Source organism: Terrapene carolina, unplaced genomic scaffold (genome assembly GCF_002925995.2).
Source record: "Terrapene carolina triunguis isolate 2854851 unplaced genomic scaffold, T_m_triunguis-2.0 Scaffold33891, whole genome shotgun sequence".
NCBI classification, from domain to species: Eukaryota; Metazoa; Chordata; order Testudines; family Emydidae; genus Terrapene; species Terrapene triunguis.
Genome location: NW_020698242.1, coordinates 8,172,821 through 8,189,381, shown reverse-complemented (window position 1 = coordinate 8,189,381; position 16,561 = coordinate 8,172,821).

Sequence of the window (16,561 nt, the reverse complement as noted above, 5' to 3'; positions counted from 1 at the left end):
CACCTTTGGTATATTTTATTATTTCCGTCTCTCACTTGTTCCTTTGCTTCCACTGTGGAAGACTATCCCCAGTCTCTGTCTCTCTCTCTCTCTCTCTTCCCACATAGGATCAGTAATTACACATGGGATGATAATATCATGCTATAATCCTGTTCCCCCAAACAGAAGGATAGATGGAACTAAAAACTCTATAACGGGGCCCCAAGTTCTTAGACTATAGACTACAGTTCAGCAAGGTATTTGAATGCATGTCTAACTCTACTCCCATGCTTAAAGGTAGACACATGCCTAAGTACCTTGATAAATTGAGGCCTTAATCCCCTCAAATTGGAGAGGCAGGAGATGAAGCTGGAGTCAACTTTCTTGGATAGCTGCCTCTCCATGCAGCTCAGCTAGTTTTCCTTTCCCCAGGCATTGCCACTCCACCATGAACCCCAGGTCAAGAACCCATGCCCTACATAAGACTTGGGCCTGTCCACACTGCTGACACTGGCGTTCTGCACTAGGCTGATGATGTGCTGCTTAATTCTCTGAGGAAATGGTTAAACCACAGGCGTAAATTAGAGATTTGAAGGGAAAAAGGAGAGCTTCAGTATCCTGGCTACTCTCATATGTGTACGCATCCTAACGGCCAAGCCTCGGTCAGAGCAAATCATTAGTACTTCAGAGCTGCCCCATCTCCACACAGGTATACTCAGCTGTACTTTGCTGATAATAGGGATAATACCTTACAGGTATATATTCAGCTGTACTCTGAATATCCATTCATCACCTTGTAAAGTTCTTTGAAATACGCTGAGTGTGAAACCAGAGGAAATATGCTGTATTCATGCCAATGTCTCTGAAAAATACTGCCTATTATCCCTTATGGCACTGGGCATACACACACCCCCAAAAGCTGGCACTTACTGTACCCATCCCCCAGCTCCCAAGACAAAATGGCAACCTTATTTTAGGCTGACTCTTTCTTGCCACCTCTGAAAGTTTCTGCCCCATGTGCAGCATATGCACCTTGTGTGTTCTTATTTCTCTTTCCGCCGACGTTTCCTCCACTTACTTACCTTGTGCATTTCCAATCGATTACACTGTATGAGCCCTATTATGAAGTGCATCCTTTCATTTAGTTTTACCTTTGATTGCTCCACCCCACACACTTTCCCCCCCTCACCTTCTCTGTTACATTTCTGCACTATTTAAGAAGAGTTCTGTACAAGCTCAAAACCTTGTTTCTCTCCTCAAAAGAAGTTGGTCCAGTAAAAGACATTGCCTCACTCCCTTTGTTTCTCTAACCTTTATTGCAACCTTTTCCTGTTGGACTTTTTCCTTTCCCATTCACACTTCTAAAATTCCCTCTAGTCTTAGTATAGCTGCACCTCTTCATCACTCTCCGATATCCACCCAATTGTACTTCAATGCATGTACTTTTTTTTCCACATTCCTCTGCATTCCATATTCATGTTTATCTGGATAATATACGATAGGCATTGTGAGTTTGTATAGTATTATCCTTCTGCAGAGCAATAGCAGATGTGGAGAGCCTTACAGATCAGTTTTCTATTGGAAGAGAAATCAGTGACATTGTGTCTGGGTATGTTCTTAGGGTAAATTGTTTTATTTACACCGATCCTGGAACAGAGGTGGTCAAAAACAGCACAGAGGCAATCCCCTCCCCCAATACTCAGCCCGAACACCAATGCCCAGTTTCCAGTTATTGTACCCCAAGAATTGACTCTAGATAGAGTCTTTAAAGCAGAAACCAAACTCTCTTGTGTTGTCACAGCTTCCCGTAAAGGAAACCACATCACAAAACTAACATTTCTTCATAGTTTTTCTTCAAAGACTGAACACTGCTCACCCCTCTCCATATGCTTCAGGACCTGAGCTGCAACTTCAAAGCACTGTCTATACAGCTATTTTTAGAGTGGTAGCGTGAGCCCTGCTAACCCGAGTCCGGCGACCCGAGCGGGGAGGCTCTCTCTTGCTCAGTCCCAAACGCTGTGTAGACATACCTTGTGTTTCTCTCAGTAAACATATAAAGTTAGATAATCCTTGCTTTCTACCTTTTGTTTCCAGGCTGCATTTTTTCCCTTTATAGCTCATCCCTTGAGAAGGATTCATGAGTGAAAAATCATTGCTAACTTCATTTTCTGCCTTCACTGTGCATTTCTTTCCCAGTGCAATAATAAGGAGTAATAGGTAACACTATTTTGCAGAGCCCATAGTATGTAACAAATTGTCTCTTGTTGTTTTTAGTTATTGGTGCCATATTTAACTTATTTGAAGTGTATTACTTTTTCTCCTTGTCTTACCAAGTTGTGTTTACAGTTACGGGTCCTTTCAACCCTTTCTATAATATTAGGAGCCAGAATTTCTCTAATGATACGAGCTGGGAAATGGGATTTGGGTCTTGAGTTTCTCCCACTGTCTTGCTATGTGACCTTCAAGTAGTTCTGAGGTTTCAAAAGTGGCTACTGGTTTGAGATTTTGGATGTCCAACTTGAAACACTGTTTGCCGGAGCGATCAGTGCAACTTCAAGTGCAGGTTCTCAGCACCTCTAAAAACCAAGCTCATTGTCTCACAAGCTGAACCCCCCCAAATCAGTGGTCACTTTTGAAAATCTTGGCCTTAACCCTTCTTTGCCTCATGTCAGATCTCCCTCCCTCCCTCCCCGTAGTGCCCAGTCAGGTCTCCAGACATCACCTGTCGCTGGACAGGAACCTTTGTCCACTCCTTTCTGACTTGGGATTTTATAGCTGCACATCTCCCTACACTGTGATAGCCCCAGCAAACCAGTCTGCCTAACAGCTAGCATCTGTACTTTGCTCTCTCTCTCTCTCCGAGGGCTATGAAGAGTGTGTTATCAACAGTTAAAAGTTACCACACACAGCTCTTTCTAAGGGCTACCGGGGTAAGTCAGCCTAAGTTACACTAGTCCAACTACGTGAATAACGTAGCTGGAGTTGACGTAGTTTAGGTCTACTTACCCCAGTGTCTTCACTGTGCTGCATTGATGGGAGATGTTCTCTGGTTGACTTACCTTACTCTTTTTGTTCTGGTGGAGTACTGGGGTCGTCTGGAGATCGCTCTGCTGTCAATTTAGCGGGTCTTCGCTAGACTCACTAAATTGACCCCTGCTGCATCCATTGCAGCAGTGTTGATCTCCCTGTAGTGAAGATAAGCTGTAAGCAAGGACATTCATAAAGTAACAGCCTTAGAGAGAAAACATACAAACCAATAAAAGTTTCTATTTGCATGCTAAAAGCTTACCAGAGGTCACTTGGAATTATTACTAATGTATTAATATTATTATTACAGAACATCACCACAACAGCAATTTAACCATACATTCCTTTTGTTAAATTCAAAGGCCAAATGGTATTTATACGGCTGCTCCAAACATGCCGTAAATGCCTAATTTTCTCTAGACCAATTTTGTCCTCAATAACTGCAGAGTATTGATTTTGCCACACCCAACATGCCGTTATAAGTATGGATCAGGTGCCTACAAGAGGACTAGCTCTGGGGTTCTCAGAGTCTGGCTCCAACTTGGTCAGGCAGGTACTAGTAATAAACCCTTCAGCAGTTCACTCTTTTATACCTTACCTATTGGTCTCTACATGACTGTTTGAGAATTTCTTTCTTTGCTTAAACCAATTGGAACAACCCTTGGGAATTGAGGCCTCTTTTTCAAGGCCTTTTCCTCCTATCTTACAGTTACAGTTTTTCCAGTTAAGCCACATTCTTTCCAGCAACTGCTAACAAGGCCTGCACGTTACACAAACTGCAAAGCATATATATTCTTTAGTCAACCTAATTTAACCCTTTATATACCTATCTAATCCTACAGTCACCCATCTGTTTTATGGGGTCCTAGGAAACCAAAGTCTTTCCAAGCCTGCTGCCAGGGTTGTGGCTCCCTTAGACAGAAGGCCCTGTCCATTTGTTGGAGCAGAAAGAAGGCCCAGAGTCAGTTTAAACACAGCCTTTTTATGTCAAAAGCCCTTTCTTTGCCTGTTGGTCTCTGGAAAATCCATGTGTTCTTCATCATGAAAGTGATGACAACTCCCACCTGTTCATGCTCTCTGTATGTGTATATATATATCTCCTCAATATATGTTTCACTCTATATGCATCCGAAGAAGTGGGCTGTAGCCCACGAAAGCTTATGCTCTAATAAATTTGTTAGTCTCTAAGGTGCCATAAGTACTCCTGTTCTTTTTGCGGATACAGACTAACACGGCTGCTACTCTGAAACCTATCATGAAAGTGTGGTTCTCCTCTCCAAAGGGACTCCGTAAATTGGGCATGGTGGAGGTTCTGTTACGGTGTGTGACAAAGTGTGAGCAGCCTAAGGCTGAGTCTCCACTCTGTGTACTTGGCAAGCGTCTTCACATGGGCCAAACTGAGAAGACAAGTAGTTAAGGACTGCGCAATTTACCAGTTAACAAGGTGATTCAGCTTGTCAGTGGAGGACAGTTAAAAGAGAGATACGAAGAGGGAAGAAGAGAGGGCAGACCTAGTGTTTGCTCTCAGTGCAGGCTCATCTACACTACGGGAGGAGATTGATCTAAATTATGCAACTTCAGCTACGTGAATAATGTAGCTGAAGTCGACATACTTAGATCTACTTACCGCGGGGTCCACACTACGCTATGTCGACGGGATGCTCTCCTGTCGACTCACCCTTGCGCTTCTCGTTCAGGTGGAGTACAGGAGTCGATGGGAGAGCGATCTGCAGTTGATTTAGTGGGTCTTCACTAGACCTGCTAAATTGACCGCCGGTGCATGGATCGCCACATGTCGATCCCCTGATAAGTGTAGACAAGCCCTTAGGCTACATCTACACTATGAGCTAGGGGTGTGATTCCCCTGCTCAAATACACATATTCGTGGTAGCTGGATGAGAGCTAACCCAACTATAAATAGCCGCAGTAGCCCGGACAGCGGCAGCCTGGCTCAGCTGCATAGGTTTTTAGGAGTGTTTGTAATCAGCATGGCTAAGCTATGCCAGTGCTGTTGCTGCCCATGCGATCACAGCTTCCCTATTTATGCTTGCACTAGCTCTCATCAAACTACAGTGAGTATGAGTATGGGAACTAGGGAATCACACCCCTCGCTCGTAGCCTTGGCGAGTCAGTGGGTGTAGAATGCTGATCTCTTCATTCACAGTTTGGTGACCTAGCCAATGCACCAGGCTGCCACCAAGACAACCAGTTTTCCATACATAACCACTGTCCAATCAAACCTCTTCCCAGAGGTGCGTGAGCATCACCAATGATGGTGAACACAAGCCTGGAAGTTAAGAAAAGGGCTATGTTGATTTCTGGTCCATGTCAAACATGGAGGAAAAATCAATACTCTGCAGTTATTGAGGACAAAATTAGTCCAGAGAAAATGATTGGTCAACGATCTTGGGGGGGGGGGAAATGGAGAGTAAATAACACACATGAAAAAAATTGTTTAAAAGTTCATGTCAGTGTCTGTTTAGATCTAAGCAATATATGTCCACAGTCATTCCCTAGGGTTGTTGTTGTTTTTTCTGCTCCTTCAGGTTGTTGAAAATATATGTCTGCTTGCTCAACAGAGGTAATGAACTCTAAGGCAGGTGTTGTTCTTGATTATACTGCAAATAATCCAAGACCTTTTTTTCTCCCCCGTGATGTCCTTGCAGGTTCACTTTTATATCTAGAAGCAGATTAACGGCTTGTATGCCTCATCCGACAAAGTGGCGTCTCCAGGGCTGTATGGATGTGGGAGGCAGAAGAGTCTCGGAGAGAGGGAGAGTCAAGACAGTTGAATTCAGTCATCTAGTGGCCAGAGTTGGAAGGAGGAGCTGTGTATCCTGGATTCTATTTCTGCTGGGATATACAGTACTGAGATCCAGAAATGAAGGATGCTACGTAAGTGCAAAACACTCTTATAATTATTATCTTAAAACTACAAAGGGACAAACATAATGAAGGATGGGTCTAGATTTGGAAGTGGATTTCTCAAAAAAACAAAGGATTTTGGAGGTGGTAATCCAGACTGGATTGTTCACTTCTTAAAACCTTACTGTATTGTACTTGAAATTTAGAACACTTTTGTACTTCATCCAGCAATGCCCAACAAAATAGTGCCACTCCTTGGACACTGGGGTTTGAGGGCTTCATCTGGGCCACAGTATTTGATAAGGCTAGTCAGTTGTATTTCTTGTGTAGTTCCCATGCTCAGCTGAAACATACCATCTTTCCCCCCCCCCCCCGTCAGTTCAGGCAGTGTAGACTTTGACAGCAGTGCATTATAATGAAAATAGAATATATAGCATTGACCTTATATGAACTCACTATTATATTTTATAATCCTCTCCATTTCTACATTTCTTTCCACAGCTGTGGAGCAATTTTCTTTCTTTTCTTGGTGAGTATTAAACATGCATTTTACTGTATTGATATTAAAAGCCACTTGTTTCACTGGCAATGTAAACAAAGAATGGTTGCTTTAAAAAGTATGTTATTTGCAGTTGGTTTCCCTGGATTTCAGCTACCAGTAATCTCTCTTCTAAACTGCAAAAATATTCATAATTATCTTCTAAAAACTTACACGTCACCAATGTACATTTCTAAATATGATCTACATTTCTGCTGTTGCCTTGCTGATGGTTTGGCACACGTAATCATTTTAGAACTTATAAAACCATATGTCTCAAGCCAACAAGCACACAGCTGTTTAAAGCAGGTTTTAAATTATGTTCCTGGCCTGTAGCTAACATCATCCTTACAATATATAACAGTAACAGTAAATAAAAGGAAAATAGCTAACTGGGAAATATAATCAAGAAACAAGAAGAAAATCTCCCTTAATAAAAAGGAGATTGCATTGCATAGTCATGAATGCAAGTGCCATTAAGATATCAACACTCCATTATCTACAGTACCCTGACTATTTAATTTGCTGCTCTGAGCGATCTTTAATATGCAAAACAACAGGGCTCATGAAAAAGTAATTTAAATGTATTCCAAATCCTCAACTTTTAGCTTATTTATATTTTCTCATTTGTGATCACTCTAGTTTGGAATGTATTTTTCAACTGCCAGATTCTTCATTTATTTATTGTGTTCCTTCAACTACTGGTTCCCACACTTCCCCCCCTCTCTCTGTGACTACACCAAACTCATTACTTGCGAGTTGCCGTTAAGGGGAGGATTGCCGCCTTGTAAACAAAACTATTGTGAAGTCAGGAACTCAGTCACGATACCTCAAAATGTAAAATCTGGAAATTCGAATCAGTAACAAAATATCCTAGCATGTATATTAAGAGCATGATTTTTTTCAAAGGCTCACTCTGGCAAGCTCTTGGATTGCATGTATATTGGGGGTTGCACCTATAGAAGTGAAACTCTGAAATTCCAGCATATAGTATTAAAAATATAGTAAATAGGAAAATATTAGGGCTGTCGATTAATTGCAGTTAACTCACGTGATTAACTCAAAAAATTAATCATGATTAGAAAAATTAATCACAATTAATCACACTTTTAATCGCACCGTTATACAATAGAATACCAATTGAAATTTATTAAATATATGTGGATGTTTTTCTACAAACAAACAAAAATCCACATTTGTAAGTTGCACTTTCATGATAAAGAGATTGCACTACAGTACTTATATTAGGTGACTTGAAAAATACTATTTCTTTTGTTTTTTACAGTGCAAATATTTGTAATAAAAATAATAATATAAAGTGAGCACTGTACACTTTGTATTCTATGTTGTAATTGAAATCAACATATTTGAAAATGTAGAAAATATCCAAAACTATTTAAATAAATGATATTCTATTATTAACAGCGTGATTAATTGTGTGATTAATCACGATTAATTTTTTTTAATCACGTGATTAATCGCTATTAATTTTTTTAATGGCTTGACCGCCCTAGAAAATATTGCTGTGAAGAGAAGAACGTTCCAATGATGAGCTGGAGTTTCCATTGTTGTACTGGTGGCTGGTATTTCATGAGTAAGTTCCGAGATATTCACCTCTTACAGGAATAAATAAGAAATGATAAGCAAATCATGAGTGGGCAAAGATAAAATAAGACTTTATGTTACACCTTGAAAACAAGGAAAAATAACTTGATGCATAGAGATTTTCAATGTGGTATTAATTTTTAAGATCCATCGGCCTGTTCCTCAGCTGGCAATATGGCTGAACTTCATTGTCTTTACTTAAGTTATGGTGACTTATACAAGTTGAGGATATGGCCCCATAATTCTAGGTTTATGGAGAGATAACTTCCCCTTGTTGACTTTGAGCCAAAACAGAGTAGGCTTCTTGCAGTGGTGAACTGAATTAGACAGATGTGAAATGTATTGGCCAGATACTTTTTACACCAGAGCTCTGCTTAGCACAGGAGAGAGGTGGTGAGGACTTGGGGAATCCTAATCAGGCCCCTGATTCTATGTGCCAACACTAGCCCTAAGGCAACTTAGAGCTGCTTCCCACCAGCCAGACACCTGCAAAAGTATTTTCTGTAGTAACTCAGAGCTCTCCCCATCTAGGGTCCCATCTCCAGCCATTGGAGATATTTGTTTATAGTAGTCACAGATGGGCCATATGCCATTGTAGGCAATCTCATCATACCAACCCCTCCATTTCAAGATCAGCCTTGAAGCAAGTTAGGTTTTTTGCCCCGTCTACTCCCCTTGGAAGGCTATTTCAAAACTTCACTCCCCTGATGGTTAGAAAACTTCATCTAGTTTCAAGTCTAAACTTATTGAAGGCCAGTTTATATCCATTTGTTCTTGTGCCAATATTGGCCCTTAACTTAAATAATTCTTCTCTCACCCTGATGTTTATCCCTCTGATGTATTTATAGAGAGCAATCGTATCTCCCCTCACCTGTTGTTTGTTTAGGCTAAACAAGCTTATCTCCTTAAGTTTTCTCTCAGAAGGAGAGTTCTCCATTCCTCTGATCACTCTAGTCGCCCTTCTGTGTACCTCCTTCCAGTTGGAATTCATCTCTCTTAAATATGGGAGAACTGAACAGCACACTGTATTCCAGATGAAGTCTCACCAGTGGCTTGTATAATAGAAATAACTCTTCCCTATCTCTACTGAAAATACTTCTCCTGTTGCATCCTAGGATTGCATTAGCCTTTTTCATGGCTGCATCACATTGGCGACTCAAAGTCATCCTCTGATCAACCAATATAACCAAGTCTTTTCCCTCCTCTGTCGCTTCTAACTGATATGACCCCAGCTTATAGCAAACATTCTTGTTGTTAATCCCTCAGGGCATGATCTTGCCCTTTGGACTATTACATTTCATCTGATTTCTATTACTCCAATTTTCTAGGTCATCCAAATAACCTTGTACGATATTCCAGTCCTCTTCCATTTTGGCAGTACCTCCCAAATTGTGTCATCCGCAAATCCACACTCGTACTTTTTGTCATTAATGAAAATGTTAAATAAGATTGGTCCGAGGACCAATTCCTGATGAACTCCACTAGTAACCTCTCTCCAGCCTGACAGTTCACCTTTCAGTATGATCCATTGTAGTCTCCCCTTTAATTACTCATCTTTTGGTTCTTGTACTAAACCCTATCTTCTCCAATTTAGCTAATGATTTCCCATGTGGTACTGTATCAAATGCCTTACTGAAATCCATGTTGTTTAGATGCACTGCATTTCCTTTGTCTAGAAAATCTGTTTTCTTCTCAAGGAAAGCGATCAAGTTGGTTTGGTATGATCTACATTTTGTAAAACCATGTTGTATTTTATCCCAGTTACTGTTTACCTCTATGTCATTAACAGGGCCGGCTCCAGCATTTCTGCCGCCCCAAGCAAAAAAACCAAACCAAAACAAAAAAGCCGCGATCGGCGGCGGCAGTTCAGCGGCAGGTCCTTCGCTCCCAGAGGGAGTGAGGGACCTGCTGCCCCTGAATTGCCGCAGGTGCCGCCCCTCTCCCTTGGCCGCCCCAAGCACCTGCTTGTTAAGCTGGTGCCTGGAGCTGGCCCTGGTCACTAAATACTTTCTCTTTCCAAATTTGTTCTAAGACTTTTCATACAATTGAGGTCAAACTAACAGGCCTGTAGTTTCCCAGATCACGTTTTTTCCTTTCTTAAATATAGGTACTATAATTCTCCAGTCGTTGTGTATGACCCCTGAGTTTACGGATTAATTAAAAATCTTTGTTTTGGGGATTGGAATTTCATATGCCAGTTCCTTTAATATTCTTGGATAGAGAGTATCCAGGCCCTTGATTTAGTCCCATTAAGCTGAGTTTGACTTCCACCTTGGATATGGTAATTTCGACTTCCATATCCTTGTTCCCATTAGCCACTCTGCCACTGTCCCCAAGCTCCTCATGACTCCTATTAAAAAGTGAGACAAAGTATTCATTTAGGTTGTGGCCATGCCTAGATTGTCTTTCATCTCCAAATTTCAAATTATGAGAGAGCAAATAATAAAGGAGTTGAGATACTTTTCTTTGCGGGTGTTATGAGGCTTGAAAGAGGCTGCCGCATATCATAGAATCATGGAATCTCTGGGTTGGAAGGGACCTCAGGAGGTCAGCTAGTCCAACCCCCTGCTCAAAGCAGGACCAATCCCCAACTAAATCATCCCAGCCAGGGCTTTGTCAAGCCTGACCTTAAAAACGTCTAAGGAAGGAGATTCTACCACCTTCCCAGGTAACCCATTCCAGTGCTTCACCACCCTCCTAGTGAAAAAGTTTTTCCTAATATCCAACCTAAACCTCCCCCACTACAACTTGAGACCATTACTCCTTGTTCTGTCATCTGGTACCACTGAGAACAGTCTAGATCCATCCTCTTTGGAACCCCCTTTGAGGTAGCTGAAAGCAGCTATCAAATCCCTCCTCATTCTTCTTTTCTGCAGACTAAATAATCCCAGTTCCCTCAGCCTCTCCTTATAAATCATGTGCTCCAATCCCCTAGTCATTTTTATTGCCCTCCTCTGGACTCTTTCCAATTTTTCCACATCCTTCTTGTAGTGTGGGGCCCAAAACTGGACACAGTACTCCAGATGAGGCCTCACCAATGCCGAATAGAGGGGAACGATTATATCCCTCGATCTGCTGGCAATGCCCCTACTTATACAGCCCAAAATGCCATTAGCCTTCTTGGCAACAATGTTGCAACTTCCACACACAAAGATTTACATATGTACTTAACTTCAGGCACTGTCACTAGTGCCACTGACTGCACCCATGACCCAGTGCTCATTATTAATTAATTAGTATTTCCATAGCACCTGGATCCCTTGCCATGGACAAGAACCCCATGTGCTAGGCACTGTACAAACTCAGAACCAAAAGATGCTTCCTGCCCCAGACAGTTTACAGTTTCAGTATAGGACAAGAGACAACAGGTGGATACGGACCGATGGGGAAGCACAAAGAAACAATGAGACAACACAGCTCAGCGTGTTAAGCAGTGGTCTCAGCACACCAGCAGCCTGTTGTCAGTAATTTTGTACATTTCACAGCAGAGGAGAGTTTTAAGAGGGCTTTGAAAAAGAATCATGACGTAGCTTTGCGGATGTTCATGGCGAGTCCAGTCCTCCCAACTGAGGGGCAGCCTGGGAGAAAGCATGAAGGTGCTTGTTCAAAGTGAGCAATGAAGGATGAAAGTTAAGCAGGCACGTACATTTTTGCAGGATCAGAGTCTTAGTGTGTAGGGAGATTTTGCTTGTATTTCTAATTATTTCTTTGACTTGTACCAGGCCAAATCCGATGTACTCGGCACTGTTTAAATAAAATTACAGATCAAAAGAAGGTGTTCAAAAATCCTAATCGTGAAAAGGCAGAGTTTTTAAACTTGGGCAAGTGCTGAGCGTGCACACACAGGAGCAATGCTTGAAGAATTTCACGAAGATTTGTTCTGCTCAAAGGAAACTGTAGGTTTCGCTGTTTATAACCCTTCTCCCCACCTTCTATCTACGCAGTGTCTTTGATTTTAAAAACATTTCCTGGTATTTTCTTGATTTTTTTTTTCTTCTCTCCCAGTCATTCTCTCTGAGGCACAGTTGAGGAATTGCTACCATTAATATTTCATAACCCCTAGAGTAGGTGCTAAAAACATGGAAATGTAGACACAAATCACATATTGGTGTTAATGTAATATTTTGGTGTGTGACTCTCAGGTCTCTGAGAAGGAAATTTAGAAGCTGTCTCTCTCTCTCTCTCTCGCGTGCTCAAAAAAAAAAAGAAAAAGAAAAAAAACTATCAGTAAAAATATGTCTGGCAAAAACACACTGAGAGTTTTCCAACAGTTTAAACAATTTTATCACATCCTGTAGTGACTTATTAGCAGTGTCTTCAACCTTTTATATTTTCCAATAACAATCTGATGTCTTCATCATATCTTATGGAACTATAATTGGCTGAATCCAGATACCAGTGCCTGGAGGGCATACGGTCTTACAGACTTTAATGGCTCATTAGGTATTTATTCACTTTAACTTAAGCAGCTCAGCCATTTGTGGAAAATGAGCCTTTAAAATAGAATTAAGGATTTTTTCCTAAGCGTAGTGTGTTACCTGAACTGTCGCTGAATTTAAATTTCCAAACCTGCCGGTTTAATTTGGCTTTCCTGTCTTTCTTTTTCAACAGGAGATATAGCTTTATAATAACCTCTTAGGCTTTAAGCTTAATGTCAGCTAAATCTGCTTGTATTACATAGAATTGTTTCTTTATTGTAAAAAACCTCCACATTTTTGGTCCGTATTTTGATTGTTTTTGCTGACAGGTGTGTGTCGTTCATTTCTCGGCAGATGACCTACACAGGTCATGGCTGAACTCTTTAATCATCCAAGAAATAAGGAAGGCAGGATTGAGGCTCAAGGAAGATTAATCAATGTGAATTTTTGCCATGGTGCTGGGTCGTTTTGCATCGCCATATAGAAGTAGGGCTCAAACCTCTATGCACATGGTGCATTTTAAATTGTTTCCAGCAACATATGTTTATTTAAACAATTGCTTGTGAGTGAGGGAGGCAGACAGAGCAATGAGGATGGGGAGGCTGGGGCAAATATGAGCTGAATTGAATAGTGCCAGTTAAACTGTGCACTCTTCATCGGGACCAATTAGCGCACAATGAGGCAAATCCAGTTCCCTCTGCCCCTCACAGGCACAGAGGACCAGAGACAAAGCAGAAGTCGTATGTCTGAGTCCTGGCTTCACACCGCAGCCCAGTATGAGATTATAGCTAGAGCTGGGTGAGAAATGTTTTACCCATTCAGCAAAGATTTTCATGATTTCAAAACTTGTTTCCATTCTGCACCGAGATGAAACTGAGATCTGTCCATTTACTTCTGTGTAAAAAAACCCAAACTCTCCTCTGTGATGTGGAAGACACGGGAAATTGAACCTGAGTTTCCCACATCCCACTAACCACTCTCTTTCTCTGGCCAGAAATAACCTCCTGGACCTTTTCAATGAAACTGTCATCTAAACCGCTCCTTTCCCGCAAAAAGTTTAAATTTTGATTAAATGGTTCAAAACTCTTCTAATTATACTCCACAGGGGTCCCTATGACTTAGCACTGGCAGGGACACAATTATGAAGATCCAGCTGCTAAACCACATACCTCTTACCCCTGTTATAGGGAAACTGGGCTATACTGCCTGGGGACTATTGTGCCCCTGTGGCTGAAATTGAGACTGTAGAGGAGTCTTGGTGGCTTGGAGGGGTATTGACTCTGTTGCAGCCTCAATCTCTCTCCTCTCCTGCATTTGCAGACCTCCTCCATGAACAGCCAAAGCTGCTAAGGCTGAGAGTTGGCCCTCACGTATATATATATAATGTACATGTATGTTTGGGCGCATAGTAGCAAAAGTATATTTGCGTTGTGCTGTTTACCTGTGTGATGTGTAACTGTGGAGACAATATTTGTATAAATATAATAAAGTTAGGCAGTTTCTTGAATCATTGTTTGTTTGTTTGGAAATTCAGCTTATAGTTCAGTAAAATTGTAATGTAGCCACGTCTTAATAATAGTATTTATTTGCTACAAATATTAATGCCTATGAAAGCATGCATGCTTTAGGGATTCAAAGGAAGCTCATTTCCGTAATGTGGTTAGGTAATATGGTAAGGTTGTTGTAATAATAGTCAGTGGTCATTTCCTCACCCTCACCATTGTTGCAAATGCTTTACTACCCACATTGCCATACCAGCGACAGTGTCTATATGGACCTACACTGTGTGAAGGGAAGGTGTCAAATGAAGGTGGCTGTATAATTTATTGATGTCCTGGGGCAGCTATAATCATGCACCCTTTTTGTTTTTTAGATGATCAGGTTTTGTAGATGAGAAAGAATGTGTAAAGCATTTCCCACTTTAGCTCTGCTAGGTTAGTGGTAATGGCATGCATTGATTTTTGGAATGGTGGTTGATATGCGCTACAGTTAAATTACAATTTTCCCTTCTGATAACTTCCCTTCCTTCAGGAAAAACCAATCCCTTGAAATTTCACCTGGGGCATCTCAATCCAGGATACATTTCCAGCCCCCACCCCCAGAAGATTAGAAAATCTCTGAAAAGACATATTACTTGTAGTGTTGCTGTTTTAAGTTTCCCTACTGATAACTTTTTGAAAAATGTACCTGACTTTATTGGCACATCTCATCTTGCTCATCACCAAAATGGCTTGGCCTAGAAACTTTGTTTCTTTTGTTCTCCTAGCCTTGTTGAGGAAACATGCCATTTAGTAGGGTTTTTGTTTGTTTGTTTGGCTTTTTGGTTTTTTTGCAGGACTTAGAGGAGGAATTGAAGAGATGTATCAAATACAAACAGCTTATGATGAGGTGTATAAGGCAGGCAGGGAAAAGATTAAAGGGAGGCTCATTCGACCAGCGATAGAAAGAAGAGGCAGTGGAAACTCAGGAAAAGGACGTAGAAATGCTTGCCTTGCCCTGCATTTAGGAGGCAAGGATCAACTGGGATACTGAAGGACTCTACTGCTTATAAGATAAACAGTAAAGGTAAGTCACTCATGTTCACTTACATGTAAAGTGGTAAATTAAGTACTGATTGTTCCTGATTCTCCCCTGCCAGCTGAAGCAAACACTTTTCCTCTCTTCTCCTCCTTTTTCTCCCTGAGTCAGGTTGAAGGAAACTTTGCCCTAACTCCACTTATACTGGATGAGGGATGAAAATGCTTTGGCAGAGATGTATGTTATTTCCAGTGGCAAGATGCAGTATTTTATCTTTCCCTCTCTTTCCTGTTACCTGTATGTGTATATAGAGCATTTTTTTCAATATTTATAAATAATACATTGACCAGCTACTGCTTCCAGGCATGAGCAGATGTCAGGACCCGATGGCTAACACCACTGCTCTTAGGAAAAAAGTGCCATGAGCTATTTAATGATCACAAGCAGTTGGGAAAGTCCTCAGATTTTTTATCTCAGTTGAAAGACAGCATATCCAGTGCCAAATTAGGATATTGATTCTTTAATGACTCAGGGAAGATTGCTACCTGCTGAACTGACAACACTACTTCTTAATGCACCTTGGTTTTCCTTGGAGGTCTTCAATCCAGGCCCAGCATGCTTAATTTGAGGTAACTGTGTTGCCATAACATATGTAGACTTCTGCAATGCATTCAACTTAGAACTGCACAACATTACGATTAAAAATATTATCACTGTTCAATATAAATATAGAACATATTAAATGCATTCAAAACTGCCTAAATGATAGCTCTCAAAGGTAACCGTAAATGGTGAATCATCATCCAGAAGTGGAGCTTCTAGCCCACAGGGATCTGTTTGTCCCAATGCCAGTCAATAGCTTTATTAAAGATTTGCTGATTAAAATTTGCAAATGACACTCAATTGGTGGAGCGGAAAATAATGAAAAGTTCATGTCATTTCTACAGAGCAATCTGGATCGCTTAGTAAGCTGGGCTCATTTGAACAACATGTGTCGCAATGTAGCAAACAAGGTCATACATCTGGGGGGGAAAAGAATGTAGGTCACATTTAGAGGAGAGGGGATTATATCCTGAAAGCAGTCACGCTGAAAAGGAGTTGGGGTCATGGTGGATATCCAACTGAACGTGAGCTCCCAGAGCAATGCTGTAGCTAAGAGGGCTAATGTTTGGCTGTTTATGCAGGGGAATATCAAGTGGGAGTAGGGAGGTGGTGTTACCTCTGTAGTTGGTGGAACCAATATTGGAAAATACTTTTAGGGTCTCCACTTCAAAAATAATGTTGACAAACTGGAATGGGTGCAGAAACGAGCAAAAAAGAATGGTTCAGTGTCTGGAAAACCTGCCTTGCAGTGAGACTAAAGAAGCACAATCTATTTAGCTCATGAAGAAGAAGGTTAAGAGGTGACTTAATCACAGCCTACAAGTACGTACACGGGGAGAAGATTTCTAATAGAGGGCTCCTTAGTCTAGCAGATAAAGGCAGAACAAGATCCAAAGGCTGAAAGCTGAAGCCAAATAACAGGTTAGATATAGGGTACTAATTTTTAACAATCAGACTCAAGGTAATTAATCATCGGAACAACTTCCCACAGATCTGGTGGATTTTCTAT